Source organism: Choloepus didactylus, chromosome 1 (assembly GCF_015220235.1).
Source record: "Choloepus didactylus isolate mChoDid1 chromosome 1, mChoDid1.pri, whole genome shotgun sequence".
NCBI lineage: Eukaryota > Metazoa > Chordata > Mammalia > Pilosa > Megalonychidae > Choloepus > Choloepus didactylus.
Window position 1 is genome coordinate 9543749 of NC_051307.1, and position 9052 is coordinate 9552800.

The 9052-nt window shown below is 40.9% G+C and overlaps 1 pseudogene; it reads left to right on the forward strand.

Moving 5' to 3' along the window:
• The first annotated feature begins 8046 nt into the window (after nt 1-8046).
• Nucleotides 8047-8656, forward strand: LOC119530885 (annotated as a pseudogene).
• The last annotated feature ends 396 nt before the right edge of the window (nt 8657-9052 follow it).

Genomic DNA, 9052 nt, shown 5'->3' on the forward strand with positions numbered 1-9052 from the left:
GCAGCCACCATGGCAGTGAGAAGGCAGTGGGATGACATATTTAAAATTCTGAGTGAGAAAAATTTCCAAACAAGAATACCTTATCCAGGAAAGCTCTCCTTCAAATTTGAGGGAGAGCTTAAATTTTTCACAGACAAACAACTGCTGAGAGAATTTGCTAACAAGAGACCTGCCCTACTGGAGATACTAAAGGGAGCCCTACAGACAGACAAACAAAGAAAGGAGTGAGAGATATGGAGAAAGGTTCAGTACTAAAGAGATTCAGTATGGGTACATTAAAGGATATTAATAGAGAGAGGGGACAAATATGTACAACAAACATAAACCAAAGGATAAGATGGCTGATTCAAGAAATGCCTTCATGGTTATAACGTTGAATGTAAATGGATTAAACTCACCAATTAAAAGGTATAGATTTGCAGAATGGATCAAAAAAAAATGAACTGTCAATATGCTGCATACAAGAGACTCATCTTAGACACAGGGACACAAAGAAATTGAAAGTGAAAGGACGGAAAAAATATTTCATGCAAGCTTCAGCCAAAAGAAAGCAGGTGTAGCAATATTAATCTCAGATAAAATAGACTTTAAATGCAAGGATGTTAGGAGAGACAAAGAAGGCCACTGCATACTAATAAAAGGGGCAATTCAACAAGAAGAAATAACAATCATAAATGTTTATGCACCCAATCAAGGTGCCACAAAATACATGAGACAAACACTGGCAAAATTAAAGGAAGCAACTGATGTTTCCACAATAATTGTGGGAGACTTCAACACATCACTCTCTCCTATAGATAGATCAACCAGACAGAAGACCAATAAGGAAATTGAAAACCTAAACAATCTGATAAATGAATTGGATTTAACAGACATATATAGAACATTACATCCCAAATCACCAGGATACACATACTTCTCTAGTGCTCACAGGACTTTCTCCAGAATCGATCATATGCTGGGACATAAAACAAGGCTCAATAAATTTAAAAAGATTGAAATTATTCAAAGCACATTCTCTGACCACAATGGAATACAATGAGAAGTCAATAACCATCAGAGCCTTAGAAAATTCACAAATGCCTGGAGGTTAAACAACACACTCCTAAACAATCAGTGGGTTAAAGAAGAAATAGCATGAGAAATTGCTAAATATATAGAGATGAATGAAAATGAGAACACAACATACCAAAACCTATGGGATGCAGCAAAAGCGGTACTGAAGGGGAAATTTATAGCACTAAACACATATATTAAAAAGGAAGAAAGAGCCAAAATCAAAGAACTAATGGATCAACTGAAAAAGCTAGAAAATGAACAGCAAACCAATCCTAAACCAAGTAGAAGAAAAGAAATGACAAGGATTAAAGCCGAAATAAATGACATCGAGAACAAAAAAACAATAGAGAGGATAAATAACACCAAAAGTTGGTTCTTTGAGAAGATCAACAAGATTGACAAGCCCCTAGCTAGACTGACAAAACCAAAAAGAGAGAAGACCCACATAAACAAAACAATGAATGAGAAAGGTGACATTACTGCAGATCCTGAGGAAATTAAAAAAATTATAAGAGGGTACTATGAACAACTGTATGGCAACAAACTGGCTGATGTAGAGGAAATGGAAAATTTCCTGGAAACATATGAACAGCCTAGGCTGACCAGAGAAGAAACAAAAGACCTCAACCAACCAATCACAATCAAAGAGATCCAATCAGTCATCAAAAACCTTCCCACAAATAAATGCCTAGGGCCAGATGTCTTCACAGGAGAATTCTACCAAACTTTCCAAGAAGAATTGACACCAATCTTACTCAAACTCTTTCAAAACATTGAAGAAAATGGAACACTACCTAACTCATTTTATGAAGCTAAAATCAATCTAACACCAAAACCAGGCAAAGATGCTACAAAAAAGGAAAACTACCGGCCCATCTCCCTAATGAATATAGATGCAAAAATCCTCAACAAAATACTTGCAAATCGAATCCAAAGACACATTAAAAAAATCATACACGATGACCAAGTGGGGTTCATTCCAGGCATGCAAGGATGGTTGAACATAAGAAAATCAATCAATGTATTACAACACATTAACAAATCAAAAGGGAAAAATCAAATGATCACCTCAATAGATGCTGAAAAAGCATTCGACAAAATCCAACATCCCTTTTTGGTAAAAACACTTCAAAAGGTAGGAATTGAAGGAAACTTCCTCAATATGATAAAGAGCATATATGAAAAACCCACAACCAGCATGGTACTCAATGGTGAGAGACTGAAAGCCTTCCCCCTAAGATCAGGAACAAGGCAAGGATGCCCGCTATCACCACTGTTATTCAACATTGTGCTCGATGTGCTACCCAGGGCAATCCAGCAAGACAAAGAAATAAAAGGCATCCAAATTGGAAAGGAAGAAGTAAAACTATCATTGTTTGCAGATGATATGATCTTATATCTGGAAAACCCTGAGCAATCGACGATACAGCTACTAGAGCTAATAAACAAATTTAGCAAAGTAGCAGGATACAAGATTAGTGCACATAAGTCAGTAATGTTTCTATATGCTAGAAATAAACAAATTGAAGAGACACTCAAGAAAAAGATACCATTTTCAATAGCAACTAAAAAAATCAAGTACCTAGGAATAAACTTAACCAAAGATGTAAAAGACCTATACAAAGAAAACTACATAACTCTACTAAAAGAAATAGAAGGGGACCTTAAAAGATGGAAAAATATTCCATGTTCATGGATAGGAAGGCTAAATGTCATTAAGATGTCAATTCTACCCAAACTCATCTACAGATTCAATGCAATCCCAATCAAAATTCCATCAACCTACTTTGCAGACTTGGAAAAGCTAGTTATCAAATTTATTTGGAAAGGGAAGATGCCTCGAATTGCTAAAGACACTCTAAAAAAGAAAAACCAAGTGGGAGGACTTACACTCCCTGACTTTGAAGCTTATTATAAAGCCACAGTTGTCAAAACAGCATGGTACTGGCACAAAGATAGACATATAGATCAATGGAATCGAATTGAGAATTCAGAGATAGACCCCCAGATCTATGGCTGACTGATCTTTGATAAGGCCCCCAAAGTCACTGAATTGGGTCATAAAGTTCTTTTCAACAAATGGGGCTGGGAGAGTTGGATATCCATATCCAATGAATGAAAAAGGACCCCTACCTCACACCCTACACAAAAATTAACTCAAAATGGACCAAAGATCTCAATATAAAAGAAAGCACCATAAAACTCCTGGAAGATAATGTAGGAAAACATCTTCAAGACCTTGTATTAGGTGGCCACTTCCTAGACTTTACATCCAAAGCACAAGCAACAAAAGAAAAAATAGATAAATGGGAACTCCTCAAGCTTAGAAGTTTCTGTACCTCAAAGGAATTTCTCAAAAAGGTAAAGAGGCAGCCAACTCAATGGGAAAAAAAATTTTGGAAACCATGTATCTGACAAAAGACTGATATCTTCCATATGTAAAGAAATTCTACAACTCAATGATGATAGTACAGACAGGCCAATTATAAAATGGGCAAAAGATATGAAAAGACAGTTCTCTGAAGAGGAAATACAAATGGCCAAGAAACACATAAAAAGATGTTCGGCTTCACTAGCTATTAGAGAGATGCAAATTAAGACCACAATGAGATACCATCTCACACCAATTAGAATGGCTGCCATTAAACAAACAGGAAACTGCAAATGCTGGAGGGGATGTGGAGAAATTGGAACTCTTATTCATTGTTGGTGGGACTGTATAATGGTTCAACAACTCTGGAAGTCAGTCTGACAGTTCCTTAGAAAACTAGATATAGAGATACCCTTCGATCCAGCGATTGTACTTCTCGGTATATACCCAGAAGATCGGAGAGCACTGGCACGAACAGATATCTGCATGCCAATGTTCTTAGCAACATTATTCACAATTTCCAAGAGATGGAAACAACCCAAATGTCCTTCAACAGATGAGTGGATAAATAAAATGTGGTATATACACACGATGGAATACTACACGGCAGTAAGAAGGAACGATCTCGTGAAACATATGACAACATGGATGAACCTTGAAGACATGATGCTGAGTGAAATAAGCCAGGCACAAAAAGAGAAATATTATATTCTACCACTAATGTGAACTTTGAAAAATGTAAAACAAATGGTTTATAATGTAGAATGTAGGGGAACTAGCGATAGAGAGCAACTAAGGAAGGGGGAACAATAATCCAAGAGGAACAGATAAGCTATCATGGGTAAATTTAATGTTCTGGGAATGCCCAGGAATGACTATGGTCTGTTAATTTCTGATGGATATAGTAGGACCAAGTTCACAGAAATGTTGCTATATTAGGTTACTTTCTTGGGGTAGAGTAAGAACACATTGGAAGTAAAGTAGTTATCTTAGGTTAGTTGTCTTTTTCTTACTCCCTTGTTATGGTCTCTTTGAAATGTTCTTTTATTGTATGTTTTTTTTATTTTTTTTTATTTTTTTTATTTTTCATACAGTTGATTTAGAAAAAAAAGTTTAGGGGAAAAAAAAAAAAACAAGGAAAAAAATATGCAGAGCCCCCTTGAGGAGCTGGTGGAGAATGCAGGGGTATTGGCCTGCCCTACCTCAATGGTTGCTAACATGCCCACAGACATAGGGGACTGGTGGTTTGATGGATTGAGCCGTCTACCATGGAATTTGCCCTTGGGAAGACTGTTGCTGCAAAGGAGAGGCTAGGCCTCCCTATAATTGTGCCTAAGAGCCTCCTCCCGAATGCTTCTTTGTTGCTCAGATGTGGCCCTCTCTCTCTAGCTAAGCCAACTTGACAGGTGAAATCACTGCCCTCCCCTCTACGTGGGATCAGACACCCAGGGGAGTGAATCTCCCTGGCAATGTGGAATATGACTCCCGGGGAGGAATGCAGACCCGGCATCGTGGGATGGAGAACATCTTCTTGACCAAAAGGGGGATGTGAAAGGACACGAAATAAGCTTCAGTGGCAGAGAGAATCCAAAAGGAGCCGAGAGGTCACTCTGGTGGGCACTCTTATGCACAATATAGACAACCCTTTTTAGGTTCTAATGAATTGGGGTAGCTGGGGTGGATACCTGAAACTATCAAACTACAACCCAGAACCCATGAATCTTGAAGACAATTGTATAAAACTGTGGCTTATGAGGGGGGACAGTGGGATTGGGGGGGCCATAGGGATCACACTCCTGTTTGTCTAGTTTGTGGATGGATGAGTGGAAAGGTGGGGGAAACAAACAAACAAACAAACAAACAGACAAGGGCGCCCAGTGCTCTTTTTTACTTTAGTTGCTCTTGTTCACTTTAATTATTATTCTGGTTATTTTTGTGTGTGTGGTAAAGAGGGTGTCAGGGATTGATTTTGGTAATGAATGTACAACTATGTAATGGTACTATGAACAATCAAATGTATGATTTGTTTTGTATGACTGCGAGGTATGTGAATGTGTCTCAATAAAATGAATAAAAAAAATTCACTACGGAAAAAAAAAATAAATAAATAAAATAACTAATCAAGGACATTTAGATTCAGGTAAGTTCAAAAAATTCCCCAACTTTGCTTGACATCACTTATGGTCGAATAATTGCTCCATTGCTTCTATCTTTTAAACTCTGAACCAAACAGCTTATAAAAATATTTTTCTGTAAGGGTAGGAGGTAGTAGCAATAAGCAGAGAAAATTGCACAAAGACATTTTTAAAATTTCAAGATAATACCAAAATGAATTCTTGGTATAATACTCGGTTTATAAAATGCTTTTGAGCAATGACCTTGTTTTTTTCTTCAAACACCAACCCTGTAAGGCAGGCAGTGGTGATTGTACTCATTTTCTTTCAGATTAGGAAACAGAAGCACCGTTCCCACAGTCCCACAGCTATTAATTGTGAGGGTCACGAATCAGAGAATCGCAGAGTTCTGGCTCCTAATCCCATGTGGGGTTTTGTTTTGCTTTATTTGCTGTTTTCTTTTTCCTCTGTCATTAGAACACCTCTCTCATCACCTTGACAATAAAAAAGTGACAGTTTTTACCCTAAATCATTCTGCCTAACATTTTAATTTCATCTGCTCCTTTGAGATCACTAATCAAACCCATTCCTTTAATAGCCTATTTGAGAAAGGAACCCTTCTGATTTTCCTTCCCAGCATTTTCTAATAAGTTGCCTTTTTTGGTATTTGTTCAATAGCCTTTGATGGACAATTTTCTTAAAGTGAAATAAACCCTGGCTATTACAGTGTTAGCAGTGGGTTCTACTCCTCACGTGTGGGAAAACTAAATGCAGGGAATCCAATTCCATCAAAATCTCTTCCTATGAAATCTCAATGACTGTTACCAGTTTTCTGGCCTGAAACACAGTTATTGCAATTTGACTGCATTTTACTTCGAATAGGAATCAGTTCTATAACTTACGTGCCAAATTTTCTCAAATCAGCCACAAAGGTGACACCACATTTCTTTAAATCTATAGAATATGTTGTCTCTTTTTAGTTCCAAAACAAATCCAACAAATCTGTTAGACCTGTTGGTTACCATTTCTCTCTGCAGGCAGGACTTTCCTCCTGGTTAGATTTATCACACTGATGTTGAGATATAATCGGGGCACCACACTGCAGCCGAATGAACATCATTTAAGCTGCAATGGAACACTGGATGTTGTTTATAAGTGACTGCAGTACTTTATAGCACCATTGAATTACATTGCATGTTCCACCTCACCACGCAACCATCTTTCAGAGTCATCTCAGGCAGAAGCCTACCCGGTCCCGACTCAGAAGGAAGTTCAGATGGGTATTGATAGCTGACCTCCATGTCTGGCATGTTAACTTTATGTGCTAAACTACTGGCAAAAAATATTAGTGAACTGTCATCAACAGGGGTTTTGAATGTCAAAGGCTATAGGCAGAACTTGATAAGCATTTATGTGGCATTAAATTGTGTTGACAAATTTATTTTCTTTATTTTAATGATAACTAAAATTTACCTCTGTTTAGGTCATTTCCTTAGATTCCCATAATAACATACTGAGGTAGCTATTGGAGAAAGATTAAAGAGAGGGGCCATCAGATGGAGTTGGGAAGGGCTATACTAGACACCTAGGGGACAAAGGCTTTCCAGTCGGCTGAGATTTTCCTTTCCTCTTTCAGTGCTCACAGGGTTGGTCCTGTTATGGCTTAAACACCCCGCAGACAGACCCTCATTAAAAGCGGGACCTAACAGTCGCGTCCTATATTTCATTTTACTCTTTTTGCCACCTCTTGGGTTCTGTTCCTTCTTCTTAATCTTTTTGGGTTTAAGGATCCATCTGATAAACTGATGAAAGGTATTGATTCATTCATTCCTTAGGAGGAGTCCACAGGCACCCTCAATTTTACATACAAAGTCAGGGAAGTCCAGGAACATCTCCACAAACCCAATAGACACAGGAGCCTGAGGTGTCCTCCATCCATGATTTGTCTTCTGTGCTCCAAACCCACAATTCCAACCAACTACCAAGCTGGTACTTGTGCCCAAAATTGAAGGAACCATCTTGCTCTGCCAAGAATCCCTTCCTCTCTTGCCCCTTTTGGTTTGTTGTATCTTGAAGGTTTCCTTCCATATCAATCCCCACTCCCCCTGCCTTTGCATGGGTCCTCACAGCCCCGTTGAGCTATCCCTTGGTCTCCTAAACTGTCTCCACATTTAGCGTTTCCTGCCCCATCCCATCCTAGGTCTTTCCACTCACCGGAACAATCTCTTCAAAACAGGAATCGGATATTGTAGGTTTTGAAACCCTTCAGTGCCCCAGTAACCCATGAGATAAAAGTCAAGTTCTTTCGCATGGCGTTCGGAAAGCATCACAGGTGGGGCCAGCCTGTCCTTCCAGCCTCACCTTTCCTAACCGCCTTCCTTCCCTCCCTCCAAAGTAGCTCCAGCGCCCTCTCCCCGCTCTTGTGCCGGGGAAGACGCAGCTGCCTCTTCTCCAAGCCACCCCTCTGCCTCCCACTTCGCTGGGGCCAGCAGCCGCCCGACCATGGGCTCCGTGCCCAACCGGCAGCTTGCAGGTGGCTGCGCCAAGGCGGAGACGCGGGAGGACGCGGCCCGGGAGGCAGAGGAGCCGCAGCTGCTGCATGGTGGGCATCTGTAATAATGGGGTTAGAAGGCGCACATGGGGTTCGGCTTCCTGTCCGTGACTGCCCGCACCGGGGTCGCGCTTGACCCCTCAGTGGATGTCTTTGTGCATCAGAGTAAGCTGCGCATGGCGGGCTTCCGCAGCCTGAAGGAGGTCGCGGCAGTGCAGTTCACCTTTAAGAACCCTTCCGAGGGCCTGGAATCTATCCACGTCGCCAGACCCGGTGGGGTGTTCCGTATTGGGAGTGAGAGGCAGCGGAAGGGGAAGAGCATGCAGAAGCCAGCCCAAAAGGAGACAAGTGCTGCAACTGTGGAGGTCTAGACCATCATGCCGAGAATGCAAGCTGCCGCCCCAGCCCAAGAAACGTCACTTCTGCCAGGGCATCAGCCATATGGGGGCCTCACGTCCACTGAAGGCTCAGCAGGCCCCCAGCTCACAGGGGAAGCCCTCCTGCTTTCAGGAGGAAGAAGAGATCCACAGCCCTGCCCTGCTGCCAGAGGCCCAGAATTGAGCCACATCACATGGGGACTATCCTTTTGCCATCAGGAAGTTCCCAGGAGCAGGCATTAATCTGCAGAATGGAGAAAGTGGGAGAGGGTGGGTAGGGGAAAGCTGGCACTGCCATATATCTCTGGCTGGGGTCCCTAGCATCACCCCCTCTTCCATCTTGATGGGGGAAGGGGGTGAGGCAAAGGAACCCCAGACATGCTCTATTCAAACACAAGTGAGGGCTTTCAGGAGAAATATCCCTAGAGCCTGTATGAAATACCTTAGAATCTCTAGCTTTTTACAGTGGCCTGGATAAGGAAGTTGTTTTCTTTTGAAAGAGGTTTTATAAAAATTTCTCCTTGCAGAGTGAGAAGATTAAGTATGAGAGCAGATTAATGGACCCAAGCTGGGAGCCACT